The following is a 23,107-nucleotide window of genomic DNA, read 5'->3' as shown; positions in this document are numbered from 1 at the left end:
CAAAATTATGACATTTCCAAAGAAAACAGAAAAAACAAGGTGTTTTAAGTCCATAATTATTTTATACCTTTACAATGAGGCCTTAAAAGTATCTACACTACATGTCACAGTAGGACTAGTTGCATTCTTAACCTTTTTTTTTTTTAACCTTTTCATTGCTGGCAGCAATTCTGGATTCAAGACAAAAGAACATCTGTATCATTGGAGATAAAATAGCACTCTAGGAAAAACCATTCACAGTACTTTAGGAACTGAATTGCTTGTCCTTTTTTAATTTTTGCAACCAACAAATCTATGTGTATGTCAAGAATGGCCTAACTCCATAGTCCGTTATAGATTGAATATAGTCCCCAACTAAATATCATTGTTTCATGGAGCAAGCATCAAGATGTGATACTGTTGCCAAAACAAACCGTCAGTAGCAGTATCCTAAAAGTCCATAGGGTGGGTTGTATTGCTCTGAAATTCTATTTCTGAGGGTAGGAGACTTATGAATGTGGAACATGAAATACCAATCTGTCAGTCAAAGAGCATTCCTTAATTAGTTGCTACGTGCCAGGCACTGTGCTAAGTGCCTGGGATAGGAAGAAAGACAAAAATAAAAACAAACAAACAAAAAACTCAAACGGTCCTTTCCATCAAGGAGCATATATTCTAATGGGGTAGATGACATGCAAATATTTAGGTACCTACAAGATATAGTTATTCCTTCTACATCATGGGGCTTAGAGGGCATGATTTTTTGGCTCCCTCTTCATACCAGAGAAGAAATCTGAATTTTTTTTTCTTTTATGGCATATTTACAGTACCCTACTGTAAAATTTGGGTTGACATTATACTATACATACATTTTATGCATTTCTGAGTTTCTAAACTTTTTCTGTTGTCTGCTGGCCTTCGAGTGTCATTTTTAACTTCTGCAAAACTCCCCTAAAATTTCCATTTAATTTCTTGTGCTGACCCACAATATATCGAAACCACAATGTAGAAGGGATAACTATATATAAAGTATATTAGATGGCAGTAATCTGAGAGAGGGAGGCACTGGAAAGAAGGCGAGTGGGTGGGAAAGGCTTCCTGTAGAAGGTAGAATTTGAGCTAAAACTTGAAGGAAGCCAGGCAAATTAAGAGGAGGAGGTAGGGCAGCTGGGAGAAAGAAAATCATTTCAAGAATGGGAGAGAGCTGGTGCCAAGACACTGATATGGGAGATAGAGTACGAGAAACATCACTCTTGGTAGAGTGTGTGAAGAGAAATATGGGGTAAGAAGGCTGGAAGGGTAGAGAAGGGGGCAGGTTATAAAAAGTTTTATATGTCAAACTAAGGAGTTTTTGACACTGACTTCGGCGGTGACAGTGAGCCATTGAAACTTATTGAATAGGAAAAATATAACATGGTTAGAGCTACCTTTAGAAAAATCATCTTGGCACCTGAGGGGAGGATGGACAGGAGTCAAGAGAGACTTAAGGCAGGAAGACTAGTTAGAAGGTTATTTTAGATGTCTAGGCCTAAGGTAGACTTACAGCTATATGCATGGAAAAGTAGCAACTAGAAATATGAATATAGAAATGGCAATAGATTGGTTATGAAGAGTCAAGGATAAAAGGACTTGGTTGACATGTTGGTTAGTTTTGCTTTATTGTTTCTTTCCCTTTTTAATTCTTTGTTAAGGGTATGGGGGTGGGGAGTAGGGAGGATATTTTGGAAAATAAAGGTGATGTAAAAACAAAATGTATCAATAAAAATTTATATAAAAACAAAGTGTTTCTGAGCATGTATGCATCTATCTTTTCCTACTGGTGTGTCTGACTTTCTTTTCTTCGCTTTTTTAACCTTTCCCCTAATGTCTACTGTATCTCTCCTTTAACTGGGCATAAAATTTACATGCCGTTTGAAGATTCTTTATATTAATTTGAGTAGTTTTATGTACACAACTAGGTTCTGATTTGAGCAAATAATGAATCCTATGGTCAGATTATTTGAATTTAACCATTCAAATAACATATAATTATGTAAGTATGGTAATCGGTTCCAGTCAAAGGATAGATGCAATGAAAAAAAAATTTTTTAAAGAAGTTTTTAATCTGTTTACTAATGTAATAGAATAGGAAAGGATAAAAAAGAAACTTCTGATTCAAACTTGTTACAAGGAAAAGGAGTGATTAAAGAAAGCAAGATTTTAAAAAGTTACTGAATATCACACCTAAAAAGAAGCCTATACTGTCAAAACGATAAAAATGTCACTGTTGTCTTTTAAAATATTTTAGAAGCATAGACTGAACTGTCTTCTCTTTCTTTAAATCTTCATACTTATTGGTAGATTTGCATGCTCACATTTTCACCAAGTGTAGTTGGAGGACCTGGAGCATTATTTAAAATCAGCAGTGCTTTAAATGTGATATCATTGGTCCTTGCAATTTTTTTTTTTTAGGCAATTGGGGTTAAGTGACTTGCCCAAGGTCACACAGCTAGTAAGTGTCAAGTGTCTGAGGCTGGATTTGAACTCAGGTCCTCCTGAATCCAAGGCCAGAGCTCTATCCACTGCACCACCTAGCTGCTCCTGCAATATTTTTTTAATAGTCTGGCTAAAATAACTTGAAAATCAGTCTTTGAAAACAGCTTTAATTACCCTTGCTTCCTTATTTGACCAACAAAGAACTAGAAGCAATAGATGGTTGTAGCCTCTCAGAGTTTGAGGATTTGGGGACTGATAAACAAGCACAGGTTTTAATTTAAAATCTCTTTCTGATGTGCTGTTGTTCAGTCGTGTTCCACTCTCCATGGGCTTTTCTTGGCAAAGATACTGGAGTGGTTTGTCATTTCCTTCTCCAACTCATTTTACAGAAGAGGAAACTGAGGCAGAGTTAAGTAACTTGCCTAGGGTCACACAGCTAGTAATCCTGAGGCTGGATTTGAATTTAGATTTTCCTGACTCCAGGCTAGGCTCTCATCCACTAAGCCACCTTCCCCAATAAAAAGAGTTAGGCGATCTTAGATACTAAATCCAGATTGAGTTTTTTCCTTCTTAGAAAAATTCTGGAAGGCATCTTTTCCCAGAATAAGCATGTTTCGCTCACATTAAAAATTCTGTTGATCAATGTATCCACCTTCTTTGATTATTTCCTTCAAAACATAAAGATATTTAGCTTTTGTGTCCTTATCTGCACTGGTCACCTTTCAGATATTTTAATATAATGCAATTGAACTGATTTTTAAAGCTATTGAATCAACATATACTTGCAACAAAAGTTTCATCACTAGCTATTTCATTTCCATTTTTCCCCAGTGCCTTAAATAAACCTGAAGTTTGTCTGAATAGCTGCTCTGCTAAGAGGAAAGCTTTTTGGATAGCAATCTTCAATCCATACTGCTACAAAACACACTCCACTTCTATCGTTGTGACATTTCTATTCCCTGTAGTTATTGGCAAACCATAAAGAGCTGATGCAACTTCGCCTTTTTCTTTTATTTTGTTTTATCGTATCACATACCATAGATCTAGTCATTCTGACATCTCCTATTTTAGAGTTACCATGACCACTTTCATGCAGTTACAATTTTATTAAATTTTTGCTCTAGTATAATAACACACCTCTTCTCGTTTTTGCACTGGTAGTGTTTCCATCCAAAGTATTCTTCCTTTTGTCTATTTTGTTAAGAATTTTTTAAATAAATGAACATTCACTGATAATATGGAACCTAGCAGCAAATTACATCCACCCTCCACTGTTAGAACTCTCAAGTAGTTTGCAGGTGAACTGAATTTTAGCTTGAATTAAATGTGACCATTCATCATTTTATAACCCACACTAATTAAAATCTCAAATTGTTCAAACACAATAATTGGGACCTATCTGTATTTAAATGGATCTGTTATGTCAATGACATGGATGTACCCCACCAAAAGATTATAATTCATCCATCCCTGTTACTATTCTTGTCCACATGTGTTCCCTGCTGTTTACCAAGAGGGTCCACTCAACATGCTGGAGGACCTTAAATACATTGTTCCTAATTTAAAACTGGGTGATTGGAATATTCCACATCTCTCTAGGAAAAAAAATAAGCTGATTTAAAAAACAAAACAAAACACTTTACAGGTCTTTCATGAATCCTTCTTCTTCCCGTCCTTTCCCTTCTGCCCCATCTTCCACAGACCACTGATGTTCATTAAGGGGAAAACAATATCCCATAGGATAGAGCAAGAAGAAAGAGGTCATTTTTGAAATTTACTGTTTTATGTAAACATGAAGTCAGTGGAGTATAATGGAGCATTGGATTGAGAACCATCGGACCTACTTCCTTGATCCTTTCCAGCAGTGGAAAAGATACCCTGGTCCTGGAATCAGGAAGATGTGCGTTCAAATCTAGCCTCAGTCACTTCCTAGCTGCCTCAGCTTCCTCATCTGTAAAATGGGAATAATAATAGCACATGCCTCCCAGGGTTATTGTGAGAATCAGAGGAGATAATAATTGTAAAGCACTTATAAATATTAGCTAGTATTACCTTATTCCCTCCTATTTCTTCTGAGACTCACTCCTTGCCCACATCATACTTCTTATCTGTATGACCCTGGACAAGTCACTTCTCTGTTTCAGTTTCCTCATCTGTAAAATGGGAATAATAATAACATCTGCCTCCCACAGATGTTCTGAGGATCAAATAGGATAATAATCGTAAAGCACCTCTCACAGTGCCTGGTACGTAGAAAGTGCTATTACCAACTTAACCTCTGTCTGCCTCAATTTCCTCAACTATAAAATGGGAATAATAGCTCCCAAGGTTGTTGTGAGGATCAAATGAGATAATAATTTGAAAGTGCACAGCACAGCGTCCGGCACATTGTAAGCGTTACATATATGTTATTTATTATTATTATTATTAATTATCCTATTCCCTCCATATCTTTTAAGCCTTGGCTTACTGATCATCTTCCCTTTCTACATATTCCTTCCTACTGTCTCCTTCCCCTCTTCCTACAAGTCTCTAATAAAAAAAAGAAGAAAGAAAAAAGGAAAGGCTTGTACTTGACGCTTTCACCTGCTTCACCCCAGGGCACCCACTCCTCTAACACTCTGGGAAGTCCCCCGTGCTTTGTCCTCCCTCCATCCTCCACTCTCCTTGCGATGGGGGATGAAGGGCCGGGGGCGGGGGCGGGGGGGGGGCAGCGGCGCGGACCCCCAGGGCTCCAAGGCAGGACTGGAGGTCAGCGGCCGGGGCCGCCGGACCGCACTCCGGGGGTGCGCGCATCCGAGCGGAGTTGGAGCCCAAGCGGGCAGAGAGCGCAGGGCACCCGGGCTGGGGAAGGGGCCCCCTTCCACCCCACCTGCCCGGTAGAGAGCCCAAGCGCGGCAGGAAAGCCGCGAGCTGCCCGAGGGAGAAGGGAAAGCGAGAAGGGAAGTCAGGTGCAAGCTCTCTCTCGGCCTCCCGCAGAGGGAGGCGGGAGCATGCGCGCCAGGAGCGGGCGAGGGGGCGGCTCCCCACCCTCCCCTCCCCCTCCGCCCCTTCCCCACCCCTGGACTCTGGCTCGGCTGCATTGGCTCGCGCAGTCCCAGCCGCTCCTCGGGTCGTGGCCCCGCCCGGCCTGTCACCGAGCCCGACGCTGCGGGGGGTAAGGAGGGCGCTCGCTCGAGAGCCATGTGGGATGGTCCCGAGGGCGCGTGTGCGAGAGCCGGGGCGCCGGGAGGTGGGGGGCACCCGGGGAGGTCGGGGAGAAAGAGGAGGAGGAGGAAGGCGAGTGCCGCGCGAGGTGCGTGCGTGGCGTGTGGTTCGGCGTGCCCGGAGGGCTGGGGGGGGTGGCGGCGGGGGTAATTAATTTGATTCCATCCCCTTCCTTTTTCTCTCTCTTTCGGAGGACGCGGGACGTGGTGCGGTGGCCGCCCCGCACGCACGCCGGGGGCTGTCCCCACTTTGCTTGCACTTTGGACGGGGCGACGGCAGCCGCATTCGCGGCTGCCTGCCCGCGAGCGCGGCGCGCGGGGCAACTTTGGGGGGCCGGGGATGGGGAAGGCATTCCGCGCCGCGATCGCTCGCGGGGCAGTCCGCACAGCCCCGACGTCCTGCCGCGGAGAACGAGGGGGCCGACCCTGTCCGGGGGGAGGGGCCCGGGAGCACCCTCCTATCCTCCCGGGTCTCTGCTGCTCCTCCTGTGCTCGGGCCGGGCCGGGGTCGTTCACTTCCCGCGAGGACCCTCCGACCCTGCCCCATCTCGCCCTCCTCTTCCTCTCCGAACTTCAGCTTGGCCCCTCGGTGGTGGAGCCTGCGGGAGGGACTCGGAGGACAGATGTTCCGTAGTCGTTTTTCACTTTCTGTTTCCTTTGGGGGAAAACCCTGTTTGACGGGGACGCTCGTCATCTCCTCCATCACCCCGGGCTCCTTGCGTGGTTGGCTGGGATGAGATAAGTGAAGTCCGGCTCTGGAAGAGGGAGGTTGTGCCCCAACCAGTGCTTGTAGTGTCTACTGTGTGTGAAAAACTCCCTTACCGAGTCGCTTGACCTTCTCTTTTTGCCTTTGGGATCATCTCACCCATTTCTTTATGACTAAGTTGACCTTTCATCTGATAAAACATGGCAAAGAAAAAAATTCCCCTACTCTCCCCATTCCTCCTCCCCAGAAGAAAAGCACTTGTTATTCTTAAGATGGTATGTGTCAAGTGTTTGATGAAATCAGCGGCTGGTCACTCATTCAATAATCAAGGCTTTGGTGAAATCAGTGTGTGGTCATTCAGTCAATAACCAAGGCTTTGGTGAAATCAGTGTCTGGTCATTCAGTCAACAGTAAAGGCTTTGGTGAAATCAACGTTTGGTCATTCAGCAATCAAGTGTTTGCTGAAATCAGTGTCTGGTCACTCAGTCGATAATCAAGGGTTTGCTGAAATCAATGTCTGGTTATTCAGTCAATAGTTGAAGATTTGGTGAAGTCAGTCAGGAATCAAAACTTTGGTGAAATGACTTTGGTGGTCATTCAGTCGATAATCAAAGGTTTGAGGAAGTTATTGTCTGTTCTACGGGTGGGGAACCTACAGCGTTAAGGCCCCTGTGGTCTTGTAGGTCCTTAAGTGCGGCTTTTTGACTGACTCCAAATTTTACAGAACAAACCCTTTTATTAAAAAAAAAATTGACTAGATGGTAGTCATTCAGTCAATAATCAAGGCTTTGATGAAGTCAGTGTCTGGTCATTCTGTCAGTAATCAACGGTTTGGTGTTGACCTACCCTGAGCCTCCCATAATTTAAATGCGGAGGTACTGTCCTTGTTTTTAGGACTTGTTCGTTGATCGTATCTTCGAATTCCTTTTAACATAGAAAATGGTCAGAAACTTTGCAGAAGCTCAGTTTGTAGAGGTTCGTTTCCAACCCAGCTTGTTGTTCTAACTCACCAAAAGTCTAATCTAATTTTACAGATAAGGAAACTGAGGCTGGGAGAGTTGTGACTTGCCCTGTGTCTCAAAGTTAGTTAAGTTCTAGAACTGAGATTAGAATTCAGGTTTCCAGAGTTCTGGGCCTGTGTTCTTTTCCATATGCTTCCTGCTTTATAAGAAATACACTGTAAATTCCCAGCATAAAATTCGAATTGAAGCTGACAGGGCTTGTTTTTGATTAATCATATGATTTCCTTGAATCTGTTTAGCGACTTTTCTTCCAAAATGAATTAAATTTTTTTTTCTTACAATCTCTTGTTTTTACATTGTCTTCCTTGTGGAATATCTCTCTCCCTCACCCATGGAGCAAGAGCCCTCATCAGAGTTAATTAAATGAAAAAGAGGGAGAAAAGCACTTCAGCAAAACCAACCAAAGCATTAATCATGTTTGACAGCATATGCAGTATTCCAACACCACAGCCCCTCACCTGCAAAGAAGGGAGGGAGAGGTTTATCTTGGCCTTTAGGATCAAGCTTGGTTATTACATAACATTTAGGTTTTTTGTGGTGGTTGTTTCCATTTACATGGTTGTTGCCTTGTATGTTGTTTTCCTGGTTTTACTTCTTTCACTCTGTATTAATTCATACAAGTCTTCCTATTTAGAAGTGGGTTGATAGGATCATAGAGAGCTTTCCTCTTTTTTTAGATGAGGAAACAGGCCCAGAGTTTTCAACCTGACTAAGGCCATGTAGGTAATAAGTATCTGAGGATTTAAACTTGGGTCTTCTGACTCCAGATCAAATTCTCTTTCCACCATACTATGCTGCTAAGTGCTGCAGTGAATAGAGTGCTGTGCCTGGAGTCAAGGAAGATCTGAGTTCAAATGTGACCTCAGACACTAGCTGTGTGACCTTGAGTAAGTCACCTAACCCCATTTGCCTTAGTTTTCTCATCTATAAAATGAGCTGGAAAAAGAAATGGTAAACCGTTCAGTATTTTTGCCAAGAAAACCCCAAATGAAGTCACAGAGAGATGGAAATGACTGAGCAACAACATACTTTCTATCTGTTTGGGTACCATATGCCTCACAGATTCATATTCATAGTATTCTTAAAGCAGGAGGATTTCTGATAGGAGTGGGATTTGTGAGGTACATGAGTGTTTGGACAGACAGAAAGCATTAACTGTTTTGGACAGAGACATACTCTCTCTAAGGTAGTTTTTTTTTTTTTTCCTGTGCAAATAGGATTTGGCTACAGTACATTTTCATAGGAACAAAGCTTAGCAAAGAAAGCTGGAAACCTGGTGGAGGAGGTAGGATTGGAGTAGAAAAACTGAGGTGGGGAGGATGAGCTTGGTTGTACTTTGGCTTTTGATCTTGGGGGATGTCATAATGGGCTTGGGGGTATTCTGATGGGTTTTGGTTACTATGTGTTTATATTGAGGATGTTTGTATATTAGGCTTTTGATTGATTTGGCTAGAGTTGGAAGCAGTAAGAACTTGAGAATGCTAGTTAAGCAGTGACAATTAGTGAGTTCCAATTTCTGGTGTCATGGTTGTATGTAGTATTTCAGTACGATTCGCTGTGTTACTGCTTTGACTTTTGGGATTCTGAAATCGGTTGGTTGGCTGCTGTCCTTCATAGCTGAAGAGGACCAGAATGACATTACTATGTTGGAATCCATGTACAGTGTGTTTGACTGTGGCTGATCAGACTGATAAGAGCTTGGAAAGCTCTGTCACAGGTTGGGCGCACATAGTCCATATGAACACCTGGGAGGGAGATGTCTCTAAATTTTCACATTTCACGTTTCTTTTGAGCTACTGCAATTCTGCTTTGCTCATAGAACTCAGTGCCTTCTTTGATGCTACCACTCCATCCATGCCAGTGTCTCCCATGTCTTACAATCGATATTAAAATTCTTCGGAGAGACCTCAAGAATGTCCTTGTATTTCTTCTTCCGTATAGCTTGCCTTGTGTGAGTTGTCCAGAAATTAGTATTTTAGGCAAACGTATGTTTGCATTCCAACAGCGTGGCCAGCCAGAATTGCGCTCTCTGCAGTTGGGTTTAAATGCTTGGCAGTTCAGCTTGAGAAAGGACCTCAGTGGGTACTGGATTCTGAAATTATTTGCTTCCTTCCTACCATCTAAATTCACAGCTTTTGCTGTATTTTTTCTTTTCCTCCACCTCTAGGTGGTTAAATAGAGGTGGGTGTTCCTCAAAGCTCAGATCCTGTCCCTTTTTACTTTCTTTCTTGTAGGTCTTATATGTGCCATTACCTTGCATTTTACATAATTCTAGCTGCAGACTGTCTCCTTGGGCTTCTAATCCCTATTTCAAACTACCTACTGGACAGCTGCAGTTGAAGGCATGTAAAACTCAAACTTGTCCAAAACTGAATTCATTATCTCTTGTCCCCCACCTGCTTCTCTCTCCAGCAGCTTCTTTGTCCTGATTTTCCAATTTTCCCTGAGGGGTGCAATACACCATTCTCCTCTCAGTCACTCAGGCTGGAGACCTTGGAGTTGTTTCTGACATCTCCCTTCCACCCACATTCACTTAGTCACCCAGCCCTTTTGATTGGATTCCGTCTGCAGTATCTCAGGCATCTGCCCCCTCCTTTCCATTCCTGCAGCCACTGTTTAGGCTCTAACTCGGAACAAGGTATTGCTGTGGACTCCTAACTGGTTGCCGTGTCTCCAGTCCTTCTGCTCTAAACTCTCCCACACATGCCTTTGCCAGATTAATTTTCCTGAAGCACAACTCTGATTGTTTGTGTGTCCTGCTCAGAATCCATAAGCCACGATGTTGCTTATTGGATAAAGTCCAGTTTGTTAAAATAAGATAATAGACTTAGAGTTGGAACCTAGTTCTGGAGTAATCTAGTCCTGTCCTCTCCTTTGTTTTGTAGATGTGGAAATTGAAGTCCAGGAAGGTTAAAAGACTTTCCCAAATTTATATAGCTTATACTCGACTGAGCCAGGATTCAAAGGAAGTCCTTTAATTCAAAATCCTTGGTTCTTTTCAATTCACCAGGATGTATCTCAGGATCGTTCATAATCTGCTCCCTATAGAATGTTAAAAATGACTAGCTATGGCAAACCAGATCTCTTCAAACTCCTTGAGCCACAGTTTGTCCATCTGTAAAATGGGGTTAACACCTGTGAGTACTCATCTCAGCAGGGTTGTAATGAGGGTTAAATGAGTTGATATATATAAAGTCAGTCATTCACACCTAGTCTTCCTTATGTGCCAGGCTGTGTGCTGAGCACTGAGAATTACAAATACTAGTGAAAGAAAGCTAGACCCTGCCCTCAAGGAGTTGATATTCTAATGAAAACTACTTATAAAAGTGAGCTGAAAAGGTGGCCCTAAGGGCCTGAGCCCAGAGTTTTTTATTTACTTTTGTTTATACTGTTTCTTGTACCTGGAATGAAATTCTACCACTTTTTAAGGTGAATTTTAAATGCCATCTTTCTAGTTTAGCCTTTTATAACCCCCTCCCCAACAAATTGGAAGTAAACTTTACTCCTTTAAACTCTTTTTGTATTACCCCCCTCCCATCTTGTTTTACCCTTTATTACCTCTATAAACTCCTTGAAGGTAGTGGTGGGAGGTGAGTTGGGGGGGTCACTAATTTTTTCTTCATCCTTGTATGCATTGCAGCAAGGCTTTGCAGTTAGAAGGCACTTCGTAAATTTTGTTGAAGGAAAGGGGCTGAGCTACTGAGAACAGCCACAATTAGGAAGCAGGAAGAAAAGAACCCTACCAGAGGAGACTGTGGAGTAGTTTGAAAGGAAGCTGAATAAGGTAATACAGTGTTAAATCCAGGGAGATGAGTTTATTAAGGAGCTAGTTTTAAGCAGTGTCAAAGGCAGCGCTGATCAAAGGCCTTGAGGTTTGACTAGAATTCAGTACAGCATTTTTAAGGAGGTCTACTTACCAGTTCCTTGTCTTAAGGAGCTTGCCTGCTACTGAGATAGAGCTGTGTGGTTAGAGCACTGGACCTGGAGATGGGGAGATTTGAGTTTAATTCTGGCCTTAGAAGCTGACTAGATGTGTGAATGCTTAACTTTTGCCTCAGTTTCTTCATCTGCAAAACAGGGTTAATGGCATCCACCTCGCAGGATTGTTGTGAGGGTAAAATGAGATAATAATTCCTAAAGTGATTTATAAACCTTAAAGCTATTCTCACCATTATTGTTGTTATTACTGGAGAGAGTTAAGCCCTGGGAAAAAGATCACCTTTGGAGAGAATTGGTTTGTTTTAAGGCAGGACTATTGTTTTTAGTTTTTGTTAGACTTAATGGCTCCAATTGTTTGAATGGTCATTTGAAACAATATATGTGCAAATAGTACAGTCTATCTGCATTCGGGCATATGACCAGAAACAGCATATACATTGAAACGTAGCAACCGGCTTTAACACAGAATTTGTACCTTTTCCATGTGGGTTTAGTGAATATTAGAAGTTTCAAATGGACTTCAAGACTGGTGTCATTTGTGGGATCATCTGGCAAATATAAGAATTTATGCATGTTCATAATTTTCTAAATGCAAGTACAACAGACTCTTAAAAAACAACTATCCTAAAAGGCTATCATTCTTGATTGTTTAAAACAATTTTAAAAAAACGTATATAGGTAGTGATTCTTTACTTTTAATCTTTCCCCTTCTATCTTCTTACCTATCCCCAAGGAACTGATTTTGCCGTGGTCCCCCAGCCTATAGCATGAGGCACTTATTTATTGAATTTAGTACAGCTTTGATCCATTCTGAGTTCTGTATTCATTAGAGAAGTGTGAAACTGGCTGCAGTGTTTAGGTGTTAATTATAGATTGAGGGGAAAAGGATATTTTAAAAAAATCAGATTTGGTCCTCTATGATACAATACTCTAAGATGTGTTTGAAGAAGGGTTTGTTTTGCTTTTGTGTAAATTGTTAATACACCCAATAGACCTTGTTCTATCATGTCTACAGAAGTTACTTTTTAGACATAGGAGCACAGCCTACTCACCCAGTTCATAGGATATTTTATACTCTTAGAACTAAAGGAAACCTTAGACAACATCGTAGCAGATCTATAATCTATGCTAGATTAGAGCCTAGAAAGATCTAGAAAGGGTCCTATGTAATTTAGACAGCTACATGGCACAATGGCCAGACTGTTGGACTCCAGTCAAGAAGACGTGTGTTCAGATTCCATTATTAGCTGTGACTGCCTCCTTTTCAGATGAGTCTCAGTTTCTTCATCTGTAGAAAGGGGAGCAAGGCAGGCACCCTTTATGAGTATACATCCTCACCTGTGAAATGGGATTAACCCACTTTCTAGGTTTAGGGTGAACATTAATTAAAATAATGTAGGTAACATGTTTGGCAGATTTAAAACCGTAGCTATACACCCCTTGACTCTTATTATGCTTAAATTCCCAGGTCTTTGCACATGTTAGCCTTGAATTGTTAGTGGTACTGTGTTTCAGAATTCTTATTTTATACACCTGCTCTATGGAGATGATTGAGAACAAAGCTTTTGCCCCTTAGAGCTATTAGTTGGCTATACTTTTAATTCCCAGAAAATACGTTGTGAATGTTTTCTGGACAGCAGTTTAAGACATAGCTTTCAGTTAGGCCTGGAAGTTTGAAACTATGGCTAGTAGACAAGATTGGTTTCCCTTTTGTGGAAGGCTGTTACTAGGAATTTCAGGCCAGGTTCTCAGAACTAAACAGAGGCACAGGAGTTTCTGCGATTTCTGCTAATTGTCAAAGTTGGAGAGCAGACTTACTGGTTGCTAAAGACTTCAGTAAGCAAGGTTGCGGGATTCTGTAAACCATGTAGAACAGCAACTGTTAACTGGCATTTCTCTTGTGGATCCTGTGTAAACTGAAGGAAGTGTGTCTGCTTCCAGCTGGTGCTGTCTTTGGGTGAGGGACTCTGCCCATTCATTATCTTGCAATCAGCCACTGGTAGTCTTGAGAGATGAGGTTTTTTTGTCTTGTTTGTTTTTTGTACCCAGAGTGAGGACCAGGAGAATGTCACTGAAATCTTTTAAGAATTCCAATCTTCAGCGTCCAAAATAAACAATGCTCTTTGCTGTGGCCAGTGAAGAAAAATAAAGGGAGCCTGGCAGGTGTAGTTATCCATTGGTCTCCCCATATAATGCATGGTTTAGTGGAAAATGTTTGCTTGGTGTTTTCCTGCAGTTGGATTATTTCTTTATGTTTCAAGAGGCTTTTTAGTTCAAAGGAAACTTTGGCTCTGACATTGGCCTTGTCTATGGGACTGAGACCCTTAAATGATGAGAGCTAACATTTGTATACCAAAACTCTTTACATACATTATCATATTTGCATTTTTATTTCTCTTGATATTTTCTTCCAAAGGAAACAACATGATGGTATGGAATTTTAATTTCTTTTTTACTCCATGTTTAGAATCATAGAATGTTAGAGCTAAAAGGGACTTTAGACATTGTTTACCTTGATACAGTTCCCACTCCCTTTTCATTTTACTGAAGAGGAAAATGGGAGCCCAGAAATGTTAACATAACTCATTCAAGGCCGCAGAGTGAGTTTGTGAAAGAAGGTGAAGTTTTCCATATTGAGAGGCTTCTTGGTGATGAGAAATTTTCTGTTGTTGAAAAAGTTGGTTTTTCAGTTCTTATCAGAAAATACCTTATATCAGAAGTGTCATACACCAGGCTAGCCCCATGCACCGAACAGTTCTACCAGGTGCAGTGAGAACCAGATTTGAATGTAATTGGGGAAATATTCAAAATAATAGATACAAATAAATAAAAAAATAGCTACTTTTAATATGTGGTTTCTAAGTCAATACACAGCCTGAAGGGATCCTTATGTAAAACTTAGTGGCCCCCATGTCTATTTGAGTATGATAATTATGTTTGATAGGTACCCCCTGCCAAGACTAGTGGATAGTGCCCCAGGCCTGCAGTTAGGAAGGCCTGAGTTCAAATTTCCTGTGTGACCTTGGATGAATCACTTAACCCTGTTTGCCTCAGTTTCTTCAGCTGTAAAATGGCATATATAATAACACTCCCAGGGCAGTTGTGATGATCAAATAAGATAATATTTTTAAAATGCTCAGTGTGGGGGCTGGCATGTAGTAGGTACTACATAGTATAATAATTATTATTACTGTTGTTGTTCACTTGTGTCTGATTCTTTGTGACTTCCTGAACCATACTGTCCATGGGATTTCCTTGTCAAAGATGCTGGAGTGGTTTGTCATTTCTGCAGTGGATTAGATTAAATGACTTGTCCAGAGTCACATTGCTGGTACAAGTCTGAGGCCAGATTGAACTCAGGACTCCAGGTTTATCAATCTATCCACTGAGCCACCAGGCTGCCTCCATTATTATTATTAGCCAATCACAAATCTATCACCATGATAATGGGACAGATAAGTTGTAAAATACCAGATTTTTAGTACATGTGATTTTATTGTATTAAGAGAAGTAAGCTAAGATATCCCTTTGGGAAGACGTTCTCTTGGCAATGCTTTTATTTATTTGTTAGGTTTGATCTTATCGCCTTTCCTCCTCCGGCAGTGCTATAGACATCATGTCATGTCATTGTGATGTCATTGGTCATCTTTGAGAATGAAGGATGAACAACAACGAAATCCTAAGGTGCACTTACAATTGGAGTAGTGTAGAATAGTGGGGAGAGAACTGGTTTCTTAGCTTAAAAATGTGGGTTAAATCTCCATTCTGACACATACATGTCACATACATACCTCAGTCACATAAATGACTGAGTGGGTCACCCAACCTGTCCATGCTGTAGGTGACTCCCTCACTGTTTTGGTAGAGGGAGTTTCCTTACCTGGGAATTCCCATTGTGAAGAAAAACACTGGTTCAACCCCTCTTTTCTCTGAAGTACTAATTTCACCTGGTGGTTTTCCAGATCAAATGAGATAATATATTTAAAATGTTTTGTCCTAGTTTCTTCTTTGTAATAGGGTTGGGGAAGGGGCTGACAGACTTAATCCCTTCTGCAGTGTCTATTTGCATAAAGATAATCAAATAATGGATGTAGGTGAAAGTGATGAGAGGAAGCTCTGTGGCTAAGGCCCTGGGCCTGGAGTCAGGAAGTTTGTTGTTAAGTCATTTTTCTGTTGTATCCAACTTTCTGAGACCCCATTTGGGGTTTTCTTGGCAGAGGTGGTTTGTCATTTTCTTCTCCGGGTCTTTTTACAGAAGAAGAAACAAAGGCAAACAGGGTTAAGTGACTTGCCCAGGATCACACAGCTAATGAAGTGTCAGAGGCCAGATTTGGACTCAGAAAGATGAATCTTCCTGAGTCCAGGCCCAACACTCCATCCACTTCACCTCCTAGCTGCCCAGGCATCAGGAAGACCTGAGTTCAAATTAGGCCTCAGATATTTACTAGCTCTGTGACCCTGGGGCAAGTCAAGTAACTTGTTTGCCTAATCCACAGAAGAAGGAAATTCTTCCTACCTGTGTTTCTAGTGAGGTTCCCACCCTCCACCCCACTTTCTGAGAAGTGTCATAATTTTAAATTCCAGTTCCCCAGGTAAAATTTTACCTTGAGGCAATCCCTCTGCTTTTTACTGTCGCAGTAACCATATACTTTAGGGGTTGTCTCTTGTGGGACAACTCTCCTAACTTGGAAACTGCTTGAAAAACTTTTTGTTCAGGAAACTGAGTGTCTGTGGATAGAATGCTGGGTCTGAGTTCAAGTTTGACTGCAAGACATTATCCTGGGCAAGTCACTTAACTTTTTTTTGTCTGTTTCCTTAGCTATAAAATGGGGATAATAACAGCACCTACCTTTAAGATTGGTATGAGGATCAAATGAGTTAATATTTGTATTGTGCCTGGCTATTATTATGTTTAAGGGGCTAGTGGAGGTTGGATGAGTGAGGCCTGGATGGGCTTTGTGACCCTACTGGAAAATTGTTCTGAACACGTCTGTCAGGTTTATAAATGATGTACTTTGTTATTCTGTTTGCACACATAGGAATTTAAAGGCACAGATTGGTCAAATCATTTGTCCAAGGTCATTAAGCAAATGAGGGACAATTTTCAGAGACACCTTAATTCCAATCCTTTGTTTTACCAGACTTTGCAAGCTATTTAGAAGCCAGAATTTTCAACTATATGGAAAATTCCAGATTTTTAGTTAATCCCTACTTAGCTCTGGGGGTGATATCTTGTTTGAATGTTTCAGTTTTTAAAGGCATCAGCTTTCCTACTATGTGACCTTTGCTAAAGAGCCTTAGAAAAAGCAAAACTAGTTCCTGTCTTCTGGATAACACAACACAACACAACATAACATAACATAACATAACACAACATAATATAAAATAGACAACATGTATATAAATCAGTATATGTAAGATATGGGCAACTAGGTGGTGCAGCGGATAGACCATGAGACCTGGAGTCAGGATTTATCTTCCTGACTTCAAATCTGGCCTCAGACACTAATTAGCTGTGTGACCTTGGGCAAGTTACTCAACCCTGTTTGCCACAGTTTCCTGGAGCAGGAAATGGCAAACTGGAGAAGGAAATGGCAAACTACTCTAGTATCTTTGCCAAAGAGCCTGATACTACTGAAAAACACAATGTAAGATATAGTGAAAGTGCTCTTAATCATTATGGATTAGAGTAGGGGTGGGGAAACTGCCTCAAGGCCACATGTTGGCCCTCCAAGGTCCTCAAATGCATCCTTTGAATAAATCCAAACTTTACAGAACAAATCCCCATAATAAAAGGATTTGTTCGGCAAAACTTGGACTCAGTCAAAAGGCCTCACTCTAGGACCTAGAAGGCCACATGTGGCCTCCAGGCAGGTTCCCCACCCTTGGATTAGAGAAATGCAAATTAAAGCAATCTTGATATTAGTCAATTTCCTATTGACTAAAATGATTGAAGGGGAAAGTGACAAATGTTGGAGGGGATGTGGAAAAATTGGGACACTGATTCACTGTTGGTAGAACTCTGAACTGATCCAACCATTTTGGAGAGCAATCTGAACCCTTTGACCCAGCAGTACCACTACTAGATCTGTTTCCAAAGATGATTAGGGAAAAAGGAAAAGAACCTCTATGTTCTAAAATATTTATAGCACCTCTCTTTGTAGTGGCAAGTAACTGGAAATTGTGGGGATGCCCACCACTTGGGGAATGGCTAAGCAAGTTGTGGTATATGATTGTGATGGAATACTATTGTGCTATAAGAAATAATGAGCTTGTTGATTGTAGAAAAACATAAACAGATTTGCATGAAATAATGAATAATAAAGTAGAATCAAGAGAACATTGTATACAGTAATAGCGATATTGTTTTAAAAACATCTTTAAACGACTAAGACTATTATAAATGCTCAAATTAACTACAAAGCATCTATGAAGGGAGATTCTATCTGCATCTTGGGAAAGAACTGCTAAATAGAAGTATGTATAGAAGGATTTTACATATATATACACATATTTGTGTCTAATGGTAGCCACATCTAGGGCAGGAGTGGAAGAGGGAGGGGAAGAAAAAAAGAAAGTTACATGACAATTTTATTATATATTTAAAAGGAATAAGAAGTTATATATAATAGATTTGCAGTTTCTTGTTCAATCATCTTTTTATTCTATAATGTTATGAAAATGCTTATTTCATAAATTAAAAAAAAAAGTGAAGACACTGGCAACTGGGGGAGGAGGGGCAGGAAAGTCCTTTCGGAAGAGGTTGTACTTGGACTGAAGCCAGGGATTCTGAGAATTTCTTGCCTTTTTGGTGGAGGTTAATATATCCCTCTTTATTTCCCAGGCTAATCCCTTCACCTTGATTGGCCTTGATCCATTAATGATCTCCCTTTCCCTCTCATATATATACAATCTCCTTTTCTCCACTTTTGCTTGGGTGTCTCTAGTCATTCTTCTCTCTGGATGCAAACAAGCTTTCTGCCCCCTCAAACTCCCACTTTTCTTTTCCTTTCATCGTCAGAATTATTGGAAAAATAGTGTAGAACTCAGCTTCCTTTCCTTCTACTCTCTCCTTATTCCCTGGAAATCTAGTTTTCTTTCTCCTTTGTGGGTTTACCTTCCTCGATTCTGTCCATTACCTTGTTCTGTTCTTTCTCTAAGTTCCTGCCCTTGAGAGTTTTTAGTTATCCTCATGGCTTCAGCCATTATTTCTATGTAGATTAATATCAATTATGTTTTCTCTTCTCTACGACACTCTTGTGTCAGACTCATGGTTTCAGCTGTTAGCTGGATTTTTTCACCTTAGTCTTCTGACCTCTCAAACTCAACCCTCTCAAACTACATTAAATGTATTACCTCCAGATCCCACTTATGACTTCATTATTTCTGTCATTGACACAACCATCCTCCTACGTTTGAAATCTTTTATTGTTTTTGATTCTTCTTCCTCTCATCTCTAATGTCTAATCAGTTGCTGATTTCTATTGATTCTACCCACAAAATCTCTCTTCCCATCTCTCACCTTTTGGTTCTCAGTGTCCTTACTCCAGGACATACTCTTAATACTACCTTCTTGTGCACCGTAAGTGCTTAATAAATAATTGTTGATTGTGTAATTCCAACAGTTCATAACTGTTGCCACAATGGTAGGTACTGATTGATTGTATGATTCCAGCAGTTCAAAAATGTTGAGATAGTAGGTACTTAGTAAATATTTATTGATTGTATGATTCCAAAAGTCCCTAACTTTTTCCCACTTCTATTCTCTGTCTTGTTGTGTTCTCTATATAGCTCCTAGATTAATCTTCCTTATAGACAGCTGATCATGATACACTGCTGCTCAAAATGTTATTGTTTAACTCTTAACTTAGAATATGAGGCTCTGGCATAACAGGATTTGGAGCTAGGGGGCCTGTGTTCAAATCTTGGCTCTACTATCCATCAGTCAGTAACATTTATTAGGTACCTACTGTGTGCTAGGCACTGTGCTAAAACCTGAGGATACAAAAAGAGGCCAAGGATAGTCTCTGCCCTAAAGGAGTTTACAATCTGAGGGGTAAGGGGACACAACGTGCAAACAAGTGTATACAAAGCAAGCTATATACAGGGTAATTAAGAAATAATAGAGGTAGTGCATTAGAATTAAGAGGGGTTAGGGAAGTCTTCCTGTAAAAGATGGAATTTTAGTTGAGACTTAAAGGAGGCGGGGGAGGTCAGTAGGCAGAGCTGAGGAAGGAGAGTGTTCCAGGTGTGGGAGACAGCCAGAGTACTGGAGTTGAGAGAGAGTGTCCTGTTCTCGGAATGGTCAGAGGTCCATTGTCACTGAATTGAAGAGTATGTGTCAGGGAGTAAGGCGTAGGAAGACTGGAAAGGTGGGGAGGATGTGGTAGATATGAAGGGTTTGGAATACCAAACAGAACATTTTATATTTGATCCTGGAGGCAATAGGGAGCTACTGGAATTTATTGAGTAGGGAGTGTGTGACATAATCATATCTGTGCTTTGGGGAAATCACTCTAGTGCACAGGTTCCCAAAATGGGCAATATTATCCCCTGGGGGTGCCGGAAAGATTGATGGGGATGATAGTAGCCTTGGGTGCAATTAAGGGGTGTTGAATAAAAATAAAAGAAAAGAAATTTTTGAAAAATCATTTGTACATGTTTCATCTGTTGTATAACAGTTAAAGTTGTCGTGATTACATTATTTTCCAAATAAACACACAAAATGCAAGTTATAACCAGTCAGTGGTCAAGTCCTCTGACAGGTCTTAACAAGCAAGTGTTGGCAGGTGAGCATGTTGTCCATTGTGCAAGGAGTCTAGCATGTTGTGGCAGGAATATGTGCATGTAATGACTTGTTTACAACACAATACTATACAGTTACATGATGCAAGATTGCATCATCGAAATTTCAATGCAGGAAAACCCCCACAAATTTACAATAAATTGTTAAATTTAAGATGCATCAAGAAACTTTCCTCAACCCCATTTAATTCTATTACTTTTCCTCTCAATTAGGGCATAATTATCCTGTGTGTAATTTGCTTAGTATATATTTGCTTGTATGTTATGTCACTCATTAGAGTGTAAGTTCCTTGAGGACAAAGACCTGGGGGTGTATTTGAGAGATGTTGCAAAGGTGAGATGGACAGCTTTGGCAACATCTTGGGTATGGGGTGGGATGAGAGATAGTGAGGAGTCCAGGATGAAACCTAGGCTGTGAGTCTGAGGAACTGAGAGGATGGTGCTGCCCTCTACAATAATAGGGAAGATAGTGGTGGCGGGGATGGAGGAATTAGAGGGAAGGCTGAGGTCAGTTTTGGACATGTTGAATTTAAGATGTCTGTGTCTCTCCATTCTGAGATGAACCAAAGGCAGTTGGAGATGTGAGATTGAACGTCAGCAGAGAGGTTGGGGCAGGAAGTGTTGATTTCAGAATGGTAGTGATGATAATTAAATCCATGGAAGCTGATGAGATCACCAAGTGAAATAGTATAGAGGGAGAGAGAAGAAAGCCTGGGACAGAACCCAATGGGACAAGCTAAGGTTAGAGGAGAATGTCCTGAAAAGTTAGAGAGAACAGTATTAAGGAGAGTGATCCACATTGTCAAAGGCTATAGAGGTCGAGGAGAATGAGGATTGAGGAAAGGCCATTGGATTTGACAATTAGGAGATCCTTAGTAATTTAGGAGAGAGCAGTTATGGTGGAATGATAAAGTCAGAAGCCAGATTGTAAGGGGTTAAGAAGAAAGTGAGAGGAGAGGAAATGGAGGTACCTGTTACAGATAGATGGCCTGTGTAGTACCTTTTTGACCTTGGTGCAAGCCACAACATCCCATGGTTCAATTTCCTGAATTATATAATGAAAGAACTGGGCAGCTAGGTGGCAAAGTGGATAGCGTGGTGGGCCTGGAATCAGGAAGACTTATCTTCCTGAGTTCAAATGTTACCTCAGACACTTAGTAGGTGTGTGACCCCTGGCAAGTCACTTAACCCTGGTTGCCTCAGTTTCCTCATCGGTTAAATGAGCTGGAGAAGGAAATGGCAAACTACTCCAGTATCTTTGGCAGGAAAACCCCCAGTGGGGTCATGAAGAGTCTGACAGGATTGAACTGAGTCTTGAGAAAAGTAGGCAGATGGTCTGGAAGTCCCCTTCCAGCTTTGTATCCTGTGTTCTGATGGTGGTACCTCCTGACTTGCTAGCTTTACTTAATACAACCCTGCGTGTAGTCTGTGCTTCAGCCAAAATGTATCACTCCTTCCTTGCCCACCTGTCAGAGCTTTTGTGTTATCTCGTGCCTGAAATGCCTCCTCTCCTCATCTATGCCTGTTGAAAATTTACCTTCCTCAGGACCCAGACCACATGATACCTCTTCCACAAAGCCTTCTCTTATCTTCTTGTTAGTTGTGAAGTAGGAATTGAGCAAAGAAGGGGGCGTAGTTATCATGTTATTACCATAAAAGAATGCCTGGGAAATTATTATTTTAATTTTAAATTTATGGAATAAAACAAACATTTCCCTAAGATAGTATGATAAAAATGATTGCACATGAAACCGCAAATCTACTATGCACAACTTGCTATTCCTTTTAAATATACAAAAAAAATTATCATGTAAATACCTTCCCCCTCCCCAGATGGCCACCATTAGACACACGTATATACATATGTGTGTGTGTATATATATATATATGTAAATTTATTCTATACATACTTCTGTTTATCACTTCTTTCTCTGGATGCAGATAGTGTCTTTCTTCATATGTAAATTTTCAGTTACTAGTTAGTGGCTCACGCTTTTTCCCTTCCATTGGTGTTTTTCTGATTTTGTTTCAGACTGAAATTTGGTTCCATTGAGCTTTGGACCAGATATTTGTTCTTAGACTCAGTCTCTGATTCATTGCCCTTCTGGACACACCTTCTGGTGTGTTTGTGAACACCTGCTTTGAACTTCAGGTAGGATTGCATCTCGATTTTGAGCTCCCAGGTGTATCATCCTCTCCTTCTTTCTTGCCTGGTTAATTGCCCCAAATCTTTGGTAGGAGGAATTGTGGAACACAGGAAAGAGGACTGATTACTGATTCCAGAATCCAAGGACCTAGGTTTATATCTTGCTTTCTGATGATTACTGCCTTTGAGAATTTGGGCAAATCACTCAAGCTCTTTGGGCCTGGGTGTTAAAATGAGGTGGTTGGACCAGTTGCTCTTTGAGGTCCCTTCTACCTCTCAAGCTAGAATTCTATGTGTGCTCTTTACTTTTTGGGACTTACAATACCCTGCCTCCTTCCTGAGGTGGTGTTGGTGGTGGTTTTGGGGATTTAGATGAAGGGACATTCCTTTTCCTAGACCTTGCATAGTACTCAGAATCTTTTGTACTTTTTCAACCACTTGTGTTCTAGTCTGCATTGTTATGTTTGTGGTGTGTAACTTCTCGATAATAAATGCTTTAAGATCAGGGATTGTATCTTATTTTATGTCATGTGTAGCAGCTATCACCATGTTTTGAAAGTAGGTTCTAGACAAGTGTTTGTTGAATTGGTTAATGTTTCAAGAATATTATATTTTCCCAGAAAGTCAGAACATGTACTTGTTTCTAGTCTCCAAGCACCTTTCTTCTTCCTCATACTTCCTTAAAGATTACCTTCAGGTTCATGGGTTATATCTCTAAGTTCTTTTGGTAGTCTGAAATATTGTTCATCAGACTCAGGGAACCTAAACTCCTCATTTAAAGAACTCATTTGTAACGTAAAGGGGCTTGCTTACTATCTCTTTGCTTTCG

At 40.8% G+C, this 23,107-nt stretch overlaps 1 protein-coding gene across 1 annotated transcript in view; it reads left to right on the top strand.

Annotated features, from left to right (window-relative positions):
• The first annotated feature begins 5,553 nt into the window (after window positions 1-5,553).
• The window catches only part of LOC114031838 (lethal(3)malignant brain tumor-like protein 4), a 504,773-nt gene continuing 487,219 nt past the window's right edge, over window positions 5,554-23,107 (top strand). Inside the window, exon 1 of the mRNA XM_027846992.1 lies at window positions 5,554-5,611. The gene's annotated coding sequence lies outside the window, so the exon portion shown is untranslated. The remainder of the gene's footprint in view (window positions 5,612-23,107) is intronic.

This window comes from Vombatus ursinus, unplaced genomic scaffold (genome assembly GCF_900497805.2).
Source record: "Vombatus ursinus unplaced genomic scaffold, bare-nosed wombat genome assembly UNPS02015255.1, whole genome shotgun sequence".
Lineage (NCBI taxonomy): Eukaryota > Metazoa > Chordata > Mammalia > Diprotodontia > Vombatidae > Vombatus > Vombatus ursinus.
The sequence above is the reverse complement of the archived record's forward strand: the minus strand, read 5'-3'. Positions and strand labels throughout refer to the sequence as shown.